General features: G+C 41.1%; 1 protein-coding gene across 2 annotated transcripts in view; it reads left to right on the forward strand.

The window, feature by feature from the left end:
• The window catches only part of LOC143738644 (NACHT, LRR and PYD domains-containing protein 3-like), a 78318-nt gene that overhangs the window by 52586 nt on the left and 1764 nt on the right, over positions 1-23968 (forward strand). The window lies entirely within an intron of this gene.

Raw genomic sequence — 23968 nt, forward strand, 5'->3', positions numbered from 1 at the left:
TTCCAGGAACTACTTTACATAAACAAAGCTTCCAGAGATCGCTGTAACAATGCTAATCGATATAGCCTTTATCATTGTGCAGATCCGAAGCCAAATCTAGTGTTGTCACGGTACCAACATTTCAGTATTCGGTACCAATACCAGTAAAAATCCACAGTTCTCTGTACCAATTTCGGTACCAAAGCTTAATTTAGATTAAATTTGCACATATTAAAGTGTATATCATAGTTACAAAGATGGAAACTGTACATCTGTATTAAAAACACTTTACAATAAGATTAGATAAAATGACCTAACAATAAACAATAGTTTATAATGTATAATATCGTCGCTGTCGGGCGGAATCCTCGTATCTCCAAAACCGTTATTTTTCAGGAAATAAAAAAAACTCCATATTTTTTGAGTTATTAAACAATGTATCGTTAAAGTTGGTATTATACCTTATATTGCTATTATATACTGTTGTGTACCAACATTAACACAACATTTCCCCAAAATCATGTTTAATCGGAGATACGAGGTTTATGACTTGGGAGCAGGGAGATACGAGTTTACGCTGTAATTGATAAGAATGGAACGGACGCGGACGCAGACTTCGCTGCTGCCAGCTGTTCATTAAAGTCCGCGATCGCGTTGAGCCTTTTGACGAGACAAGGCTTTAAGAGCTTATCAAAGCTTATGATTGTGGTTACATATATCTTCCTAAACTCTATTTTAAAAGTTTATGAGCTATAAGTGATGCAATACAAAAAAAAACGAGCTGACTAGGCTGTCTAATAGGCGGAAATTAGCCTAATCTGCACGCAAACTTACCTTTGTGGCTCACGGGCTTCCTTCTGCACCTAAGCATTACAGCTTTCAATTTTTAACAAAACAGGCTTACTCAAATGTATCTAACCTAACTATTTTCACTCGTTATTGCCTCAAAAACAGACTAAGTTATCCAAAGATAGGCTTACTTGACGCCAGTAGACAGCCAGTTTTTTTCCCCCATAAAAACACTAGTTAGCGTATTTTACATGCACAGTGCCAAGAAAGGGAACTTCGAGTCAGTAAAATAATAATAAAAACAATAATTTAATGGTGGTATCCAAAACATTCAATTCAAGTAGGCATATTATATACATTTTAAAACTTCAATGCACATTTATAATAAGCCTAAAATAAGTAGACATTTCAAATACATCAATAACTGATATCATAGTTTAACAATAAAATAAAATATATCATATTAATATAAAATAATATTTATAATATAATAAAATCACAGTTAAGGCTTGTGTATTTGTGTTTGTGAGTATGGTTAGCCCTTGTCTGTGTGCATGTATCTGTGAGGCTCTGTGTGTGTTGTTACATTTCCATCATATTGACTGTATTAAAGGAGAACTCCGGCACAAAATGAACCTGGGGTGTAATAACACATTGGTACCTAGTTGACTGTTCTCTGGGATTTGTTTTCATGATAATTCGAGTGTAAAGAGTTTTATCTCTAAAAACTGTTTAGCTTATAACGCTAGTGTATGGGTGCATATAATAAGTAAAAAGAAATCGCTAGTTAATACCACTAACAAGGCTCAAAATAGCCCCACACTAACACGGTAGCTTAATGAGGGTCCCTACATACAAACCGAAGCACTGAGAGCTTTGTAAGTGTACAGACAGTTTAATAATAATATACTTTATAAAGACAGTACCATCGCGAAACCATCTTTGGGAAACAGTCTCGACCAGTCGAACCACGAACACCGTGCTACGAGCTGAACTGTGACTTGGAATCTCACAGTTCAGCTCACTTAGCACGGCGTTAGTGGTTCGACTGGTCGAGACTGTTTCCCAAAGATGGCTCCTGCCTGTATACACGATGGTACTGTCCAGGGCTCGAGCCTAACGGCGTCCTATCGTCCTGGGGACGATAGAAAATGTGTTTAGGATGAACAGAAATATGCTCCAGGACGCCTACAGGATGAAAGACATTTTTGTATGTGTGTTCATTTATTACTATCCTATTAGGCTAACTTACTTAGAAAATGCCAAAATTAACCGACCAAACGCTGACTACAACGGAGCGCGTCTTCTCATGCTGTTACTATAGTTACTATCACTGGCTGGCTACTCACCCAGAGACGTGTTCCGCGGTACCGGGTGCATATGGGTGCATTTATCGAATAATTTAATGACATCGCAAATATGTGCGCTGGTTAAACAACGGAAACGTAAAACAGATTGCTTTGCTTTTCATATTTGCTAAATAATAGCTACCATCTGTGTCTGTCTCAATGGGGCTGTTTACACCTGGCCACTTCATGCGTTTTCTCAGATCGGATAGCTATCTGATTTATCAAATCGATTCCATTTACATCTGGACACACAAATGTGTTTTTCGCGAAACGGAAATAAATCTGATCTTCAATTCCCGCGCTATATGCAGATTTATTATAGTTCACGTCACCGAAAGCAACAGATATGAGCTACATTTTATTGATCATCAGCTAAAATTAAAATCAAAGACCGCAATAAGAGAGAGCGGCAACAGCACTGGTGAGATCATTCCGTTTCTTTACTTTTAATGAAGATGATTGTGTTAAGCATCTGCAACTTTGATTTGCGGTAGTTTGCACGCTGGCTTGATGAATAGATCGCTCATCTGCTCATCTGCGGTGATGCTGAAGTAGCACCGTCATATCTGGCTATAACATGACATATAACCTATCACACGTTTATTTTTTAAGCATGGTTGGGAGGAGTTAAATCTACATGTGGTTTCAAAAACCAGATCTATTTACACTTGTCCAGTTTCGTCTGGAAAGAGTCTCGGATCTCCTCCTGAAGTGGTTTGAGTGATCGGATTTAAATCCGTCTCAAATGCGTTTCGGAGGGCATTTACACCTGGTCTTTTCACGATCGGAGAGCTATCCGAATCAATTTTGGACATAAGGTTTCCGCCCGACAGCGACGATATACTTTAGGCTAGCAATTATTCTCCTTGGGGTTAATTTAAAATTGTACTAATACATTTTTAAAATCAAAAGTTGTATCTGTTAACATTATTTAAATGCACAATGAATGAAGTGAACAAAAATGAACAATAAAGTGTTTGTATTAAATAACATTCACAAACATTAATTAATGCTGTAAAAATATATTGTTCCCTCAATGTGTTGATGTTAGATAACACATTAAGTAATGTTAATGAATGGTATCTTATTTTAGTGTTACCAAACTATTCAGGAGATAAAACGTGATTTATTTGACTTGACTACTGCATTCATATTTAATTTTAAAAGGGCTTTTTAAACCTGCTAAGAGTTATCCAGGCAAGATTAAGCCCAGAACTGCTTTTCTGACGGACTGATATTAATGACATAAATAGGGATGCACTGATACTGATACCACTACTCTGGTGTCGGTTCGATATTGTACTCATGTACTCGTAAAACTACCCCGATACAACCGCACCTGATACCACTTTAGAGGCCATACACATATTGCGTTTTTTGCGCATGCAAATTCTTTCCATAAGCTCCCACAGCATCTGTCGTTGCTATACAACCATGAACAGAGGCGCGCCTGGAAAAACGAGTGCGCCACGCCGCGTCACTTTTATTATGAGCGTGTTTGCCGCGCACCTACATTTGTGAACGGCCCCGTTTGGCAAAGTTACATTAGCCTAATCCAAAATATTTCCATATGTGGCTCTTTCCTCCTTTCGTGTCAACAATTGGATTTAGAGCCACCGCATTAGCAGCGCCGCCGGGCGCCATGTGCAACTGTGCACCTTTCGGACAGCATATCAAGACCCGGATTAACCCGGTACTTCGGTACCACCGGTTCTTAAGACAAGCTGGTACCGTAACAGTTTAATTTTTTTAGTACCGACTTGGTACCGAAGTACCTAGTCTTTTGACAACATTAGCCAAATCAGATCACAGGTTATTTAAAACACTCAACTTGGCTTATAAAGTAAGTTTGGAGCAAACTCATGGTTTTAATCTCATACATTGTCGTGTATTGATGCAGTGCTAAGCTAACATGCTAGCGAGCCATAATCCATCTGACACCTAGCTGTCATTTTTATGAATAATTTTGAATAGGAATCCTCACAGATATGTTTCTTTTTTCAAGTAGGGCATTTGATACATTTTCAGGGGTCCCGCGGATCCTTAAAAAGCCTTTTTTTTTTTTTTTTTTTTAAGGCCATAAAAAGTCTTATTTTTACTTATGAAATGTCTTAAATTTTCAATGGCAATTTGACTTAGACATATCTAATTAGCATTATTTTTTATTTGTTATTCTTTCTTTGTGGATTTGCTTGTTCACGTGACATTCACGTCACATTAGCGGCAGCATTACGTCGAAACAGCCGGAGAGAAGAAGAAGAAAGTTGGTTAATTTCAGTTCAGTTGTGAGTTCATTCTTTATGTGTGTAGTGGTGTGTGATGTGTATTGTTTATTATGATATTTTTAATTAGGGCTGGGTATCATAAAATTTTTTTCGATACCGATACCTTGACTTCGATGCCGGTTCCTGAACGATACTGTTCTCTTTCATAGGTTCACTCAACGCTGCGGAAAGCGCAGTGGGATATTCTCTGAATGTGCCGATTGTCTGAAGCCTTATAGAATCACGCCAATTCATTGGCTGATGGCGTCCGCGCGATATGGCTCCGCCCCGGCGCTCTTACGTCGCATCATTACATATTCGCGCGCGCGCCATCTGCTCCTCAGATTTCTCTACCTTCAGAGCGAAGCGGTCACGTTGCCCTTCGCTCGTGATTTTTCTGAGCTACAAATACATCTGGATTATTCTCGGCGCTTCTGCGACTGTTCAAGCGGAACTCTGTTTCTCCTTACGGTGAAGTTGCCATGGATTTCAGACGCTGTACTCCGCCATGTGCTCGTTACATCGCTAACGACGACCCACACAGTAAGTGCGTTAAGTGTTTGGGTTTTTCACATGCACGTGAGGCAGTTATAGGATCGTCTAAATGCAAATTCTGTGAAAATTTGTTGCTCAAAACCCTTAAATCGCGGCTCGCGGTCTTTGAGAGGGAATCATTCGTCTCCCCCTGTCGCGCTCCCGAGGCCTCTCAAGGATCCGCGACATGGGGTTCGGATGTAGAGCTTGAGGATGTGGAGTTTGAGCAGACGAGCCCCGCTCTTTCTCTCCCTCCCTCCCCTCGGCACGCGCGAGGCAAGCCAGTCGAATTTTCACACGATTATTTGCGCCCCAGCCCGGGAGCACGCGACGCGGTTTCTTTCGGGCTGGAGGATATACTTTTTACCGAGGCTTCCGACTCCGAGGATTTCGGGCCTACTCTCGCCGACGAGGTTATCCCGCCGAGCGGCCAGGAAGCGCGGCCTACTGCGGCCTATGCGGAGCTCGTTGACGTGCTTTCGCGCGCTACGGAGAAGCTCACTATTGATTGGTCCGACGAGCCACGTGAGTCTCAGTCGTCGAAACTCGACGAAAGGCTTCTCAGTGGCCCTAATTCTAGGCCTCAACGGAGGAAGCTGCCATTTTTCAGTGATCTGCATCATGAGATTTCCAGATCCTGGAAGCAGCCTTTTTCTTCGCGCCTCACTAATGCGGCTGCTGCTGATTTCACCAACCTGGTAGGCTCTGTGGAACAGGGCTATTCAGCCATTCCGGCGATTGAGGAAACTTTAGCCGACCAACTTGCTCCGTCGTCTGCGCCGTCCTGGAAATCGCGCCCCCTCCTCCCTTCTAAAGCATGTAGGACTACTTCCTCTCTCATTGGGAAATCCTACATGGCGGCTGGGCAGGCAGGCATGACCCTGCACACTATGGCCATTCTCCAGGCCTACCAGGCGGACGTCCTGAAGGAAATGGACGAGGGCGACGGCGTGACTCCTGAAGCGGTCAAGGAGCTTCGTAAGGCTACGGATTTAGCCTTAAGAGCCACCAAGCATACCGCACGCGCTATAGGTCGCTCTATGGCTGGTTCTGTTGCGGTGGAGCGCCACTTGTGGCTTAATCTCACGGAGATCCGTGACAAAGAGAAGGTTTTCCTCTTGGACGCCCCCATTTCTCAAACGGGGTTGTTTGGTGAGGCGGTCAACACAGTGGTTGAGAAATTCCGCTCCTCCAAATCCCAATCGGCCGCGTTCAGACAGTTCATGCCCAGGAGGGCTAGGGAACCTTCTGCTCCCGCCCCGGTGCGACCCAGAGAACGTCCCTCTCATAGACCGGATTTCTCTTCCAGAAGAAGCGAACCAGGGCATCTCCCACCTACCACGGTTTGGGGAGCCCGCGGTCGCCCGTTTCCCCGTCAACGGCCTCACAAGCGCCTCCAGTTGAGGCGGTCCGACAAACCGACTGCTCCGGCGGCCCAGAGCCGTTCCTGACCTTCCGGTCAGAAAAAGGAGAGCTCCTCTGCTTCCTCAAGGTTGGGTCAGACCGCACAAGCGTTTCTGCCCACCTCCCAGCTCTCCTTTCCTTGCCCGGTCACCTTCGCCACTCAGAGTGTCTCGAAGTGCAGGTCATATTTCACCTTCTCTACTCAGTCTGGTGCGGGAGGAAGGAGACGCTTTCTGCTTTCTCCCCTCACCCCCCACACTCTCTATAACTACCGGCCGCATCCTCGGAGGCACTTTCCGTTTTCCTCCGGAGCAGGCGGATCTGGTCACCATGACCCCAGCATCGATGCCTCCCATCACGTGCCAGGACGCCGATGGCCCTCCTGCACAGTCAACCTCTTTACTCCAGGAGCGTCAGCACGGCACCCTCACTCAGGTATGTCGTCTGCATTACAACATCCCTCCTCCTCTATCACATTTCCTTCCAGAGTGGGAGCGCTTACCAGGGGTATCGTCTTGGGTTCTTCGCACAATTCGGTTCGGCTACACTCTTCAGTTTTGCCGCAATCCCCCCTGTTTCAACGGGGTGTTTCCTACTGTAGTAGACAGCGCCACTCAGGCTTCTGTACTTCAGCAGGAAATCTCTTCCCTCCTTCTCAAAGGAGCAATAGAGGAGATTACTCCAGGGGAAACCGAGCGGGGCTTTTACAGCCGTTACTTCCTGGTCCCGAAGAAGGGCGGCGGTTTGCGTCCCATACTGGACCTCCGCCGACTGAACTTCGCCCTTTACAAAGGGAAATTCCAAATGTTGACGCTGAAAGCTATCATATCTCAGATTCGGCCAGGGGATTGGTTCGTGACGATAGACCTAAAGGATGCTTATTTTCACATCCAGGTTGTTCAGCGACACAGGCAGTTCCTCAGGTTCGCCGTTGGAGGAAGGGCGTTCCAGTACAGGGTCCTTCCCTTCGGCCTATCTCTGGCCCCGAGGACATTTACAAAGTGCATGGATGCAGCTCTGGCCCCATTGCGGCTCCAGGGCATCTGTGTTCTAAATTACCTAGACGATTGGCTCATTTTAGCCCAGTCCAGGAACCTAGTGGCCCACCACAGAGACATCGTTCTGAGTCATATCCAGTCTCTCGGTTTGAGGTTGAACTCGGAGAAGAGTGTTCTTGCTCCGGCTCAAAGCACCGTTTTCTTGGGGGTGCACATGGATTCCGTTCTCATGCAGGCCCGCTTGGCCCCTGCACGGATTTCCAGCCTGATGACATGCTTGGCTCGTTTTTTGCTAGGCCATCATGTGTCTGTGGGCACCTGCCGCAGGATGCTGGGCCTTATGGCCTCGGCCTCCTCCGTGCTACCGCTGGGCCTACTCCACATGAGACCCTTCATGTGGTGGGTGAAACTCTCAGGGGTTCGACCCTCCGGGTCAACCCTTCGCCTACTGAAGGTATCGCGCAGTTGCTTTCGAGCCCTGTCAGTTTGGCGGGACCCTCTTTTTCTTCGGAAAGGGATCAGCATGGGTGCGGTATCTCGTCGCCAGATGATTGCGACGGATGCCTCTCTCACCGGCTGGGGAGCAGTTTTCGAGGGCAGACCAGCGTGTGGGGTCTGGACCGGAGAGTCTCTCTCTGGCACATAAATTGCCTGGAGTTAAGAGCCGTTTTTCTGGCTCTGCATCATTTCCTCCCTCTTCTGGAGGGTCACCATGTCATTGTCAGAACAGACAACATGGCAGTGGTGTCTCATGTGAACCGGCAGGGAGGTTCTCGGTCGCGCACCCTAGACAGGCATGCGCGTCACCTTCTCCTGTGGTCTCAGAGCAGATTCCTATCTCTAAGAGCGGTTCATGTCCCAGGGGTTCTGAACCTCGCGGCAGATTTTCTGTCGAGACAGAAACTCAGATCGGGGGAATGGATGTTGAACCGCCAGACGATGGCCCTGATCTGGGAGGTTTTTGGAGAGGCGGAGGTGGACCTCTTTGCATCTCAAGAGTCGTCCCAATGCCCGCTTTGGTTCTCCCTGAGTCCCCCGGCCCCATTGGGGATAGATGCGTTCGCTCACCCTTGGCCAACGCAGAAACTCTATGCCTTCCCGCCCATCAAACTGATCCAGGCGGTCTTGGCCAGAGTGAGAGAGAGCGGAGTCCGCCTCCTCCTGGTAGCTCCGTTCTGGCCATCTCAGCCATGGTTTTCGGAGCTAATTCCTCTACTGGAATCTTCCCCCTGGAGGATCCCGGTCAGGGAAGATCTTCTGTCCCAGCTACAGGGCAGGATATGGCATCCTCGCCCAGACATGTGGAAGCTGTTCGTTTGGCCGATCAGAGGCCGTCGGCATTAAGCTCTGGTCTCCCAACTGACGTTCAGGAGACCATTGCGAGTGCTAGAGCCCCTTCTACAAGGAGATTATATTCTTCCAAATGGAGGGTGTTTGAGACTTGGTGCTTAGCACATGATAGGAGCCCAGTTAACTGCCCTGCTGGTTCAGTACTGGAATTCCTGCAGGAGAAGTTTGCTGCTGGAGCAGCCGCTACCACTCTCAGAGTTTATGTCGCGGCTATTGCAGCGCATAGGGAATCGGATGAGATTCCCCTGGGCAAATTAAGGTTAGTTTCTGCCTTCATGCGTGGGGTGAAGCGCCTGAAACCGGCTCGCTCCCCTAGAGTTCCCCCATGGGATCTTTCTGTTGTCTTAGAGGGTTTGACGAAAGCCCCCTTTGAGCCCTTGGAGTCAGCTCCGGAGAGGATTCTGACTCTCAAGGTTTCTCTTTTGTTAGCTTTGTCCTCATTAAAGCGGGTGGGAGATTTACAAGCTCTTTCTGTTAGCGAGTCTTGCTTGGACTTTGCCCCTGGCCTGGTCAAAGTTTCCTTGAGGCCGAGACCAGGGTATGTCCCCAAGGTTCTTTCCTCAACTTTCCGCTCACAGGTAGTTAACCTTAACGCTTTCCACCCTCCTCCATTTTCGTCTGAGGAAGATAGGAAGCTTAAGATATATGTAGACCGCTCAGGCGGTTGGAGGAAATCTAACCCGCTTCTGGTTTGCTTCGGTGCTAGCCGCCGTGGGCTTGCTGCATCAAAGCAGAGGATTTCTCACTGGGTCACAGAGGCTATCTCGTTGGCTTACGAGGTGCGTGGCTTGCCTTCACCTCTTAGCATTAAAGCACATTCCACCAGAAGTGTAGCATCTTCTCAAGCTCTTTTCAGAGGAGCACTTTTGGGGGATATTTGTGTTGCGGCAGGCTGGTCCTCTCCGCACACTTTTGTAAGATTCTATAGCTTGGATCTTGACATGACCCCGGGTTCCCAGGTTCTTTCTGTTTGAACTCATTTCGGTCGTTGTTTCTTTTATCTACCAGTTATAAAAGCGCTCTGGCTTGGCGAGTTTGGTAGTCCGTTCCCACTGTGCTTTCCGCAGCGTTGAGTGAACCTATGAAAGAGAACGTCTCTGGTTACTTGCGTAACCTATGTTCTCTGAATAGGGAACGAGACGCTGCGTTAGCGGCCAAGCTCCTCGCGCTGCTGACAGTTTCTTTTCGGCAGAGAAATCTGAGGAGCAGATGGCGCGCGCGCGAATATGTAATGGTGCGACGTAAGAGCGTCGGGGCGGAGCCATATCGCGCGGACGCCATCAGCCAATGAATTGGCGTGATTCTATAAGGCTTCAGACAATCGGCACATTCAGAGAATATCCCACTGCGCTTTCCGCAGCGTCTCGTTCCCTATTCAGAGAACATAGGTTACGCAAGTAACCAGAGACGTTTTCAATACCAATTTCATGAACAATATTAACATTTTTAACAATATTACATTACCTAATCATTTTTTTTTATTTTTTCAGTTTGTTTTCTTTTTTTACACTCATATGTTAAGTCTGTAAAAAAGCACCAATGCTAAAGTTTTCTATGTTTCCTAATCTTTTAACAAATGTATTCTTTACCTCAATGAGCTCATTGTTTCTGCCTTAAAGGGGTCATATAATGCCATTTTTGTACAAGCTAATATGATTCTTTAGGGTCTAAATTAAAAGTTTGTAATATACTTTAATTAAAAATAGGGCTGCTCGATTATGGAAAAAATAATAATCACGATTATTTTGGTCAGTATTGAAATAACGATTATGTAACACGATTATTTCACATGACTTTGGGAACGTGTCGCATTTATTAAAAGACACAAAAAATCGAAAATTGAACATTTATTGTACTTTTTGAACTATTAAACTGACCTGCAAACTCACAAGTGGTGAAAAAGGTGACATGTTTACAAAGTAATATGTTGTAGGGGGTCACCAGGGCGTTATTTACCTTTATAAAGGACAATGTATTAAACCTTACTAAATATATGTTGTATGTCAAATTCTTACATTTGATCAAATTCAGTTTTAATAAAAATTGCTGTTATCAATCAAATTAAGTTTAATGTTTAAACCAATAATAAAATAAAAAATCAAATCAATGATACCTTTAAACAATAAATCAATAGGTGGCGACAAGTGACCGTCTTAATAAATGAATCATTGAGTCATTCATTAAAACGATTCGTTCAAAATAATGAATCATTCAGTAACAAAACCCAGCGCTTAGTGTTGCTTTTCTTTTGTAACTATTTTCGTCGGTGAAATAGAACAAAACCAGTCAATATTGCGTCTAAAATGTAAGTTACTACATATAAATTAGGCTACTTGTTTATTAAACTATAAATTCAATGTAACATTTGCAATCGTGACATTACAGTACAGCCCTTAGTCGTGTTACGTTACTTAACTATATCATATATTATATAAATAATAAAAACTCAAAATTTCTACCTCAGTATGTTTCTTCTGTGAGTTTTTGTGTGAGCTGTTAGGCTCATTTGTTTAGATTTCTCCACTAATGTCTCTCTCACAAATAGACAGGCAGCGCAGCTTCCAGAAACTATCCATTACCGATCTCTGTTTACACTGACTGTATAAGATCAAAACCATCTTGCGTTTCGATCGGTCAGGCAAGTAAAACTCTCTTTCACTTGTAACTTAAAAATCCCCTTTTCCCGGACAAGCAGACAAGTGTTAATGTCGCTCCCTGTGTTCATTCCATAGACAGTATAAGAAGTGGACAGAGCCATCTCATTGGAACTCAGTTGAGACAGTTGAAGCCCATTTTTAGCGATTTTTGAGCACTTCCGTTCCTGACGCGCAGACTCAAACCGATTCAAACTAAGCTTGATGACGCGAGCAACCTGTCTGACACACGTAAATCTTCTAGTAGCTGTGCGTAAAAATGTCACTTCATATGTATTCACTTGCCACATACTGAATTATTTTCAATTCCCCAAAAACGTTGTTGAAATATTTTGTCCCGTTGCTTTTATGGACTCATTATCTATGGGCTTCTCCCTTGACGGGACGTCCCCCCGATTGCCTGCGAGCTTCTCCTCCTGTCTATACGGTAATGTCTCTATTGTGCGACAGAAAGTCGGGTGGTTATGACGCAATCGTTAGCCTGTTTTTAACAAAAACGGCTTCTACGGGGCCATAACGTGAGTTACAAAGTAATGGAGCCTTTTATACATTGTCGTGTTTATTTAGAAATAAATAATGGACAAATGAAGTCTTTGGACGCCTCAGATGTAAAGATATTCGCTGTCAAAGTGACGCCAAAATGAATGGGAGTCAATGGAATGCTAACAGCAGGTGAAATTCTGTTACAATGGCGGCTCCCGCGAGGCTTCAACTTCCGGCTGATGGATTAACCCCTTGGGTTCATTCTCGATTTGTTTCGTGCTGTAAAGCGGAACAGATGATCAGGTCACGTGCGCTCGCGCTGCCGTTCGCTTGAACTGAGGCGCTACAGTGATCGAGCAGAAAGAGATCGCGACAGCTCGAGAGACGTCTATGGTCTCACTCCAGTCTATATTTAATTAGGCAATTGTTATTGTGAAGTTTATTGTGCTTGCAATTTATGACTGTATAGGCTGAGAGAGTTTATGGCTTCAGGAGGGGCGGATGTGCGCGTGCGCGAGTCATTCAGAACACAAGACAAAATAAGAGTGTTCTTGCAACAGAACATGGCAAAATACTAATCGTTTTTACTCGATTGTACTATTTTGGAGATCGTTGGGAGCAGAAATTGAAATCGAAATTCGATTAATTCCACAGCCCTAATTAAAAATTCTCATTAGTATTGTAAGAAAACATTTATTTTACCTGGTCAAAAACAGCTCTGTTGTCAGCACGCCGTTTAAGTGTATGTGTCTTTAAATGATAATGAGCTTTGCTCACCCCGCCCCTCTGTTCTGTGCGTACACCGTTTGTAACACAATAACCATAACTCGTTGTTCATTATAAGTGTGGGATTATGAATTATATTGAGAACGTCGTACATAGAAAACATGCCGTAAAGTACCCTGAGTGTAAACCTTAGCCGCATTCATATCTATGAGCCGCATTCATAGTGAAGCTAGCGATTTGCAAAGATTCATATAAATATTAATATAAAGGTTAATAAAACGTTACACTCACTTCAGTTCTCCTGGAGGTGCAGCAGGAACACGATTAGTTGGTTGCAGGGTCCGAAATTAACTTTTTGGCTCACCTGCCACGGGGACTGGTAGATGAAAAAATCCACCAGCCAAGCATATTTTTTATCGGCCAAAATAATAAACAGCCTTTTTGTGTCACATATACATTCATTTCAGTACATTTAATTGAGATAAGGTATTATGTTGAATGACTAGAGTAGAAGTCAAAACAGAGCAACAAATAGTAAGACATGGAAGAAGTGAGCATCGAACTAGTGCTCATAACAGAACATTTGAAGGTTTTGTAAAACTATCAGATACTTTACCGAAAGTAAAAAAAAATACCGATTAATACTATCAGTTAAGCGGTTTAAAAGTATATATATATAGGCTATATATATATATATATATATATATATATATATTTACTATATAATATTATTATATATTATTAATATATTATTAACAATATTACTATAAATATATATATATATATTTAGCTTTTTTGTTTGTTTGCTGCATGGTTAAAAAAAACAGTATGTAGCCTATATTTGTTAAATCACGGGGCGCGTACGCCGACACGCGCAACACGCGCCTAAAAACATATTTCGCAAGCTGAGCAAGCAAAATGAACCAAGCGAAAAGAAGTAGCTACTGTGGCACCATTTCGACAGAAAGACGAATACTTGCAAAATATGCTACGCGGTATTAAAATAAAGCAGTAGGCCTAGTGCAAGTAGGCTACAATGCAATATCACTTGGGATGCAAACATCCACAAGCAAATGAAAGGTGCTTTCCGAAGTTGGCCACTCTAGCGAGACGTTATCTCTGTATTCCCGGGACATCTGTGCCATCGGAGACCCAGACTAACCCCACATCATGCAGACATGTTACTTTTTTTAAGTAAAAACTAGACAAGCTGTGGATTGAGGTAGGTCTGCTATTTTTATTTGACGAAAAAAACGTAGTCTTAATTTGTTAATTATTTAAGTTAAAAAAATATATTTAGTGTAGGTCTGTTTTAGGTGGGAAGAAGGTTCAAACACGCTTCTTGAGGCACACACACGCAAGGTCTCTCACTTTCTCCCTCTCAGGCGTGCACACGCTACACGGTTTGGAGCTCAGTATGTGCGTGCTCTTTCTCGCTCGCTCTGGATTCCAGGAGATTTGAACTAATTTGCGGACATCAGGGAGCCGCTATCAATATGCGGGAGACTTGCGATGTCTGGAACATTCACCCGCCAGTGTGGCAGATAGCCTTTTAAGATTTACTCGCCAAACAGAAAATCTACCCACATTTGGCGCTTGGCGGGTGTTAATTACGGACCTTGGTTGGTTGGTACCGATCCTTTTTTCAGGAGCAGCTTCTTAGCAAAACCAGCTTTATACTGACCCTCCTCGTTTATAAAGCAGTCTGGTGTGTGAAATGATTTCGCGCAAACATAAAAGCATTTACGTTGATCGTGGGGAATATTCCCTTCGAAAACAAACTCAGCCACTGCGTCTTCAGCGGCTCGGATTTAGGAACATTAAAATGACTGCTGTGTTCCTTATTGTACCCAAGAACAGAACACCACTTCGTTTAGACTCCATTCTGCTCATAGACAGTGCTCCAGCGTACTTTCCGGCACGACATCGGTCCGCGCGGACTATGATTGACAGCTCGCTCACGAGCGAGGGCGGGTCTGTGTTGAAATGCTGCTGTCAATCAACAATCGTGGGAGGGGCGTCTGACCGTGTGATGTCACGCGGTCGAACGGCTCAATTTGAGGCAAGGGAAAACATATAAGGAGATTAAAACAAAATCACTGGATGGATTTTTATCATTATATGATGGTTGTGTACAGGCACTGCCAACACACATTTCAGTACAATCAACTTGTAAAAGTGCATGTACCATTATATGACCCCTTTAACTTAATGCATTGTTTAACAATGTAATGTAAGGTATTAATTTTGGGTCTTAAAAATGTCTTAAAAAGCCTTAAATTTGACTTTAAATGTGTGCAGATACCCTGTTCAAGTGTGAAGTGAAAAGTTTGATCAAAGAAATTAAAATAACGTGAATAGACAGTTGTTAGTAATTATAATAAAAACAAAAGAAAATAATATTTAGAGCCATAACCAGGCCAGAGAGGTGTGAATGTGTGCAGGGTAGACTGAAACTAAATGGGACAGTTTGCACCACAAAACAATAGAGACAATACACTAAATGGATGCTTAGAAAATGACAATAAACATTAGCATTTTAGAGTCTTATCAAAATAAAATCATGAGATGATCTTAAAAAACATTAATAAAAATGAAGAGTTTTAGATTTTGAAGCTATTTATAACAATTATTGTCATAATAAAAACAATAAAATCTGACTATAAAATAAACTGCAGTGTCTATTTTCAAATGAGTCCATACTTGTGCTTTTAGTGCTAAGGGTTCATGAACTGAATCTGTTTTAGTTTGAGTTTGGCATTTCTGGGGATTTTTCAAAAGCATGTGTGCTGGCTAACTGAAGATTAAATAAGTGTTAATGAAACTTTTGGCTAGTCTCCTGAGGCCACAAGAGAGCGCAATGAGCAAAACATTAATGTACTGCATCCAATTGTTCAAAGCTATAAAATAACACGACTGTCTATATAAAAAAGTGCATTACGTTTAAACTAACATTTGTAAATTGCATAAACAATTATGAACCAAACAGCATCATGTATTTATGCATTGCTTAATAGAAAGAGCTGAAGCACCGATCACACAGACTCCATTTAAAAACATATGAAAAAAATCCCCACAGTCTAGTCATATTTTCACTTGACACTTCATTGATGATCATCATCATCATCATCATCATCATCACATCTTGTGCGTCACTGATAGGCTCCCTGACACACACCTACAATTCTGATGCTCCATTTTTCATTCAATTGTGGATTTTTATTTTAAATTCAATGAATATTCGTATCCTTTAAATTCACTATATTTTCATCGCAGACAACAACGGCACTCATTTCAGCATGTGTCCGTCTGTTCTGATGTCAAATGCCACCAAACCTCACACCAATCCAATCCTTATTGTCTGTTTGCTTGTCACTCATAGCAGGTTCCTTTAAACGAAATGAGCTTAAAACTATTAGTGTTATATCAAATATTTATTCTATTGTTATCGATGAAAGTTTACTGTCGATAAATACCGATACCGTTTTATTGCTGAGGCCTAGACTAGAGTTTAAACTTCAGAATACCAAGATCTATGTTGGTCAGAGCTTATGTTGAGCTTAAAGGTCTAGTTCACGTTAAAATGAAAATTAGACCATGATTTAGTCGTCACCTTCATTCATGTAGCGCTTCTATCAAACAGAGATTGTTTTGGCTTTACCGCAGCTCTACAATAAAGTTATTGTCCAGATAAAGTTAGTTTTGATTGATTCACTTCCGTTGCAAAGATCATTAGTTATTAACTTAATAACGCTAACACGACACCGTTCTAACAGAAAACCCTTAATGCGCTCCAGCCGCTCATCCGCACAACAACAGTGCCTGGAGGCTCGAGAACGCAAGCCCGGAAATAGATCCCAAGGTGCAAGTCTTAAAAAAAAAAAAAAAAGGTTATCTCTGCACAAACCTCAACAACGCAAACCTGCGATATCGCCGATGGCGTGCACATGCGCATCACGCGCCCAGTCCACAGGCATGTGCGTTTAAATATATTTGTGCGCAGGCGTGTTGTTCCTCTCCACAAACCAACCCTCAATATACGACTTGTCTGGCCTTAAAAGTGAATAATACAGAGGGTGAGGATTTACTCAACATCAACCTTTCCAGCTTCATAATGGCAGTGGATTGCAACCATCAGTATGAAGCTCAAACAAGTGCATCTGTCATCATAAAAGTGCATCTGTCAATCATAAAACTGCATCTATCCATCATAAAAGTGCATCTCTCATTCATAAAAGTGCATCTCTCATTCATAAAAGTGCATCTATCAATCATAAAAGTGCATCTATCCATCATAAAGTGCATCTCTCCATCATAAAAGTGCATCTCTCTATCTTAAAAGTGCATCTCTCCATCATAAAAGTGCATCTCTCCATCATAAAAGTGCATCTATCATCATAAAAGTGCATCTATCCATCATAAAGTGCATCTCTCCATCATAAAAGCGCATCTATCATCATAAAAGTGCATCTATCCATCATAAAGTGCATCTCTCCATCATAAAAGTGCATCTATCATCATAAAAGTGCATCTGTCCATCATAAAAGTGCATCTGTCCATCATAAAAGTGCATCTCTCCATCATAAAAGTGCATCTATCATCATAAAAGTGCATCTATCCATCATAAAAGTGCATCTCTCCATCAAAAAAGTGCATCTATCCATCATAAAAGTGCATCTCTCCATCATAAAAGTGCATCTGTCCATAATAAAAGTGCATCTGTCCATCATATTAGTGCATCTGTCCATCATGAAAGTGCATCTGTCCATCATGAAAGTGCATCTATCCATCATAAAAGTGCATCTGTCCATCATAAAAGTGCATCTATCCATCATAAAAGTGCATCTGTCCATCATAAAAGTGCATCTGTCCATCATAAAAGTGCATCTGTCCATCTCTCCATCATAAAAGTGCATCTGTCCATCATGAAAGTGCATCTGTCCATCATGAAAGTGCATCTGTCCATCATAAAAGTGCATCTGTCCATCATAAAAGTGCATCTGTCCATCATGAAAGTGTATCTGTCCATCATAAAAGTGCATCTGTCCATCATAAAAGTGAATCTATCCATCATAAAAGTGCATCTATCCATCATGAAAGTGCATCTGTCCATCATGAAAGTGCATCTGTCCATCATAAAAGTGCATCTATCCATCATAAAAGTGCATCTGTCCATCATGAAAGTGCATCTGTCCATCATAAAAGTGCATCTATCCATCATAAAAGTGCATCTATCCATCATAAAAGTGCATCTGTCCATCATGAAAGTGCATCTGTCCATCATAAAAGTGCATCTGTCCATCATAAAAGTGCATCTATCCATCATAAAAGTGCATCTGTCCATCATAAAAGTGGATCTGTCCATCATGAAAGTGCATCTGTCCATCATAAAAGTGGATCTGTCCATCATAAAAGTGCATCTATCCATCATAAAAGTGCATCTTTCCATCATAAAAGTGCATCTATCCATCATAAAAGTGCATCTATCCATCATAAAAGTGCATCTGTCCATCATGAAAGTGCATCTGTCCATCATAAAAGTGCATCTATCCATCATAAAAGTGCATCTATCCATCATAAAAGTGCATCTGTCCATCATAAAAGTGCATCTGTCCATCATAAAAGTGCATCTATCCATCATAAAAGTGCATCTGTCCATCATAAAAGTGGATCTGTCCATCATGAAAGTGCATCTGTCCATCATAAAAGTGCATCTGTCCATCATAAAAGTGGATCTGTCCATCATAAAAGTGCATCTATCCATCATAAAAGTGCATCTGTCCATCATAAAAGTGCATCTATCCATCATAAATGTGCATCTGTCCATCATGAAAGTGGATCTATCCATCATAAAAGTGCATCTGTCCATCATGAAAGTGCATCTGTCCATCATGAAAGTGCATCTATCCATCATAAAAGTGCATCTGTCCATCATGAAAGTGGATCTATCCATCATAAAAGTGCATCTGTCCATCATGAAAGTGCATCTGTCCATCATGAAAGTGCATCTGTCCATCATAAAAGTGCATCTGTCCATCATAAAAGTGCATCTATCCATCATAAAAGTGCATCTGTCCATCATAAAAGTGGATCTGTCCATCATGAAAGTGCATCTGTCCATCATAAAAGTGCATCTGTCCATCATAAAAGTGGATCTGTCCATCATAAAAGTGCATCTGTCCATCATAAAAGTGCATCTATCCATCATAAAAGTGCATCTGTCCATCATAAAAGTGGATCTGTCCATCATGAAAGTGCATCTGTCCATCATAAAAGTGCATCTGTCCATCTCTCCATCATAAAAGTGGATCTGTCCATCATAAAAGTGCATCTATCCATCATAAAAGTGCATCTGTCCATCATGAAAGTGCATCTGTCCATCATAAAAGTGCATCTGTCCATCATAAAAGTGCATCTGTCCATCATAAAAGTGCATCTGTCCATCATCAAAGTGCATCTGTCCATCATAAAAGTGCATCTATCCATCATAAAAGTGCATCTGTCCATCATAAAAGTGCATCTATCCATCATAAAAGTGCATCTGTCCATCATGAAAGTGCATCTGTCCATCATAAAAGTGGATCTGTCCATCATAAAAGTGCATCTATCCATCATAAAAGTGCATCTGTCCATCATAAAAGTGCATCTATCCATCATAAAAGTGCATCTGTCCATCATAAAAGTGGATCTGTCCATCATGAAAGTGCATCTATCCATCATAAAAGTGCATCTGTCCATCATAAAAGTGCATCTATCCATCATAAAAGTGCATCTGTCCATCATGAAAGTGGATCTATCCATCATAAAAGTGCATCTGTCCATCATGAAAGTGCATCTGTCCATCATGAAAGTGCATCTATCCATCATAAAAGTGCATCTGTCCATCATAAAAGTGCATCTATCCATCATAAAAGTGCATCTGTCCATCATAAAAGTGGATCTGTCCATCATAAAAGTGGATCTGTCCATCATAAAAGTGCATCTATCCATCATAAAAGTGCATCTGTCCATCATAAAAGTGGATCTGTCCATCATGAAAGTGCATCTATCCATCATAAAAGTGCATCTGTCCATCATAAAAGTGCATCTGTCCATCATGAAAGTGGATCTATCCATCATAAAAGTGCATCTGTCCATCATGAAAGTGCATCTGTCCATCATGAAAGTGCATCTATCCATCATAAAAGTGCATCTGTCCATCATAAAAGTGCATCTGTCCATCATAAAAGTGCATCTGTCCATCATAAAAGTGCATCTGTCCATCATGAAAGTGCATCTGTCCATCATGAAAGTGCATCTATCCATCATAAAAGTGCATCTGTCCATCATAAAAGTGCATCTGTCCATCATAAAAGTGCATCTGTCCATCATAAAAGTGCATCTGTCCATCATAAAAGTGGATCTGTCCATCATGAAAGTGCATCTATCCATCATAAAAGTGCATCTGTCCATCATAAAAGTGCATCTATCCATCATAAAAGTGCATCTGTCCATCATAAAAGTGCATCTGTCCATCATAAAAGTGGATCTGTCCATCATAAAAGTGCATCTATCCATCATAAAAGTGCATCTGTCCATCATAAAAGTGGATCTGTCCATCATGAAAGTGCATCTATCCATCATAAAAGTGCATCTGTCCATCATAAAAGTGCATCTATCCATCATAAAAGTGCATCTGTCCATCATGAAAGTGGATCTATCCATCATAAAAGTGCATCTGTCCATCATGAAAGTGCATCTGTCCATCATGAAAGTGCATCTATCCATCATAAAAGTGCATCTGTCCATCATAAAAGTGCATCTGTCCATCATGAAAGTGGATCTATCCATCATAAAAGTGCATCTGTCCATCATGAAAGTGCATCTGTCCATCATGAAAGTGCATCTATCCATCATAAAAGTGCATCTGTCCATCATAAAAGTGCATCTGTCCATCATAAAAGTGCATCTATCCATCATAAAAGTGCATCTGTCCATCATAAAAGTGGATCTGTCCATCATGAAAGTGCATCTGTCCATCATGAAAGTGCATCTGTCCATCATAAAAGTGGATCTGTCCATCATAAAAGTGCATCTATCCATCATAAAAGTGCATCTATCCATCATAAAAGTGCATCTGTCCATCATAAAAGTGGATCTGTCCATCATGAAAGTGCATCTGTCCATCATGAAAGTGCATCTGTCCATCATAAAAGTGGATCTGTCCATCATAAAAGTGCATCTATCCATCATAAAAGTGCATCTATCCATCATAAAAGTGCATCTGTCCATCATAAAAGTGGATCTGTCCATCATGAAAGTGCATCTATCCATCATAAATGTGCATCTATCCATCATAATAGTGCATTTATCATCATAAAAGTGTATCTGTCCATCATAAAAGTGCATCTGTCCATCATAAATGTGCATCTATCCATCATAAAAGTGCATCTGTCCATCATGAAAGTGCATCTGTCCATCATAAAAGTGCATCTATCCATCATAATAGTGCATTTATCATCATAAAAGTGCATCTGTCCATCATAAATGTGCATCTATCCATCATAATAGTGCATTTATCATCATAAAAGTGCATCTATCCATCATAAATGTGCATCTATCCATCATAATAGTGCATTTATCATCATAAAAGTGCATCTGTCCATCATAAATGTGCATCTATCCATCATAACAGTGCATTTATCATCATAAAAGTGCATCTGTCCATCATAAATGTGCATCTATCCATCATAATAGTGCATTTATCATCATAAATGTGCATCTATCCATCATAATAGTGCATTTATCATCATAAATGTGCATCTATCCATCATAATAGTGCATTTATCATCATAAAAGTGCATCTGTCCATCATAAATGTGCATCTATCCATCATAATAGTGCATTTATCATCATAAAAGTGCATCTGTCCATCATAAATGTGCATCTATCCATCATAATAGTGCATTTATCATCATAAAAGTGTATCTGTCCATCATAAAGTGCTGCACAGGCTCCGGAGGGTTAATAAAGGTCTTCTGAACTGAAGCCATGAGTTTGTGTAAAAATATCTATATTTAACACGTTACAAAGTAAAATTCTTCCTCCGGCTGAACGGCCACACACAGTCTACTTGTGTATAAAGCGTATTGTGTCGTCAGTAGTGTAGTGTGTCGTGGCGTAGAGTAAATATCAGCTGTGCGTCCAATTACTCACATAAGTTGCTCTTTACACTGAAGTGGAATCCGTATGTTCGTTTGGCCGGAAGCTCGTTATTTTACTTTATAAAGTTTTAAATATAGATCATTATTTTTCTTACACAAACTCATCACACTCACACTCGTGAACTTCTCCTTTAATGCACAATGCCATGGTGTTTCACACGCACAAATGGACACAACACGTCATCAGTGTGCGAATAAACTGTTTCCGTCATCTTAACACGCATTTAAACTAATGCAAAACTCAATATAATCTGCGTCTAGAAAATATCTATAATTCTGAGATTATATTCACATGTCAGTTTCACGATTTCTTATGCGCATTTTCTAAATGTTGTAAGGGGTGTACAGTTAAAGACCCAGAACCAGATATGAAGAATGAAGACCCAGAGTCAGAATTATAAAAAATTAAAGAAAATATTTACTGAAGATAGTTTGCAGTTTCATCAGCAGAAGTCAGCTTCAATACTCGCACAGGAGTTCGTAGGCCGCCCCCCTTACAGTTACAAAGATCACAGCAGTTATACGATTTCCAAGGTCTAAGCTACGTCATTGCTTACAGGATGAATGATTCTCATTGGCTATGAAATAGATAAACACAGTAATTTTCCACACATATACAGATAGACTGAAGCATATCTCCATCGATTATGCAGCTGAAGTTAGGCACGTCATGACCTTCCAGGTCGCAGATTTGGGTTGCTGGGCGTCAGCATGTCCAGAACAACAACTCAGTCAATCTCCAATAATGCCAGTGGTTCCTTAACCTGTAACCAAGAAGACTAACACACACACCGACACACAGCTTTTCCAAGGTTGGATTTGGCCAGGCTCTCACTATAAACAGGAGAGTCCTCTCCAAACATCAAGATAATGCGTTCTTTCTCTCAAGGATAGCTAAACTTTAGTCTAACTGGAAAGAAAGGCTTTAACAAAGAAATGGCCCCTTAAACGATTGGCTTCAATGACCCCTATATGTTTTAACACATTGAAGACCTTTCTCAAACACAAAACAAGTCCCTATTTCATTTCTGGAAGCTGTGTTAAATAAGCAAGCACTGCATTCAGATATCAAATACAGACATTAAAGAATACATGAAAAGAACATTTCAGTAATCACACTGGTAACTTATATAAATAAAGTAAAATCTCCAGAGAAGTCATTCAACTCATTTGATATTTAGAAGGAAAAATATTGATTAATACCTTAATTATAATCAATCATTACATATACATTGAAGCAGCAGTGGATTCCAATCCACCCCCTTCAATGTTATATTAAAAGCTGACTAATTAAAACCTATATTACCTTTCCCTATTACTCCACTAATGTGCCGGATCCTTCAGGAACCTCAGAGTTACAGATTAAGCTCTGAGTTTTCCTGATGATGTTGACTTTTCTTCTGATGTTGCAGGACATTTGTTTAGTACTGCTGTTTAAAGTCTGATATAATTAGGAACAAATGTTGTACTTAATGCACTTCAGTTTTCCAGAAATATTGTTGAGGTCCAGCTAGATATTCTTCAGTGTATTTGATTCTGCTAAAGTGAAACTATTGCAAGTTTATTTTAGATGCACTTTAAATATCTCTCATTTAATGACTGATATTATATAGAGATCATACTGTCCTTATTAATGGTGATATTAAAACACATTTTAGGCTTAATATTAATAAATGTGCAATAAAGTATTACTCCAAATAAAGTTTAATTATAATATTTATATCAGTAAGTCTCAAGTTGACATGTCAATAAAATATGTTAATGGTTTTAAAGTATACTTGGTATGGAATACATGTATTAAAATATATTTTGGTATTGTTTTTTTTTACTAGGGACAAATAACTTTTTTTTAAATTAATTTGATAATTAATTATTTTTGACGTGCTACAAATAATGTTTAGTGATGTTTTATTCACGCATCAAAAGAAAACGGGCAAAATAAAGGAAGTTCACGTCCATCTTTTGTTCAAGTTCGAGAATAGACTTCGACTTCCAACTTTTCAATATGCAGAAACACACCACAGGTCATGTGACACAAACCAACCAATCAGCTTCGACCTTCCTGACAGAACATTGAAAGCTCAGGCAAGATGGAGGAACAGCATTTTTCCCTCTTCTCCATAAATAAATCTAGTATCAGAGCCACTGCAAAGGGTTTCCGTGCTGGAAATCAGTTTATCCTTTGCTGGAAGTTCCTCGTTGTCATGGAGAGCGCAGCTCATGGTTGCTTAGCAA

Source organism: Siphateles boraxobius, unplaced genomic scaffold, assembly GCF_051911475.1.
Source record: "Siphateles boraxobius isolate OS27281-9 unplaced genomic scaffold, OSU_SipBor_1 15, whole genome shotgun sequence".
NCBI classification, from domain to species: Eukaryota; Metazoa; Chordata; class Actinopteri; order Cypriniformes; family Leuciscidae; genus Siphateles; species Siphateles boraxobius.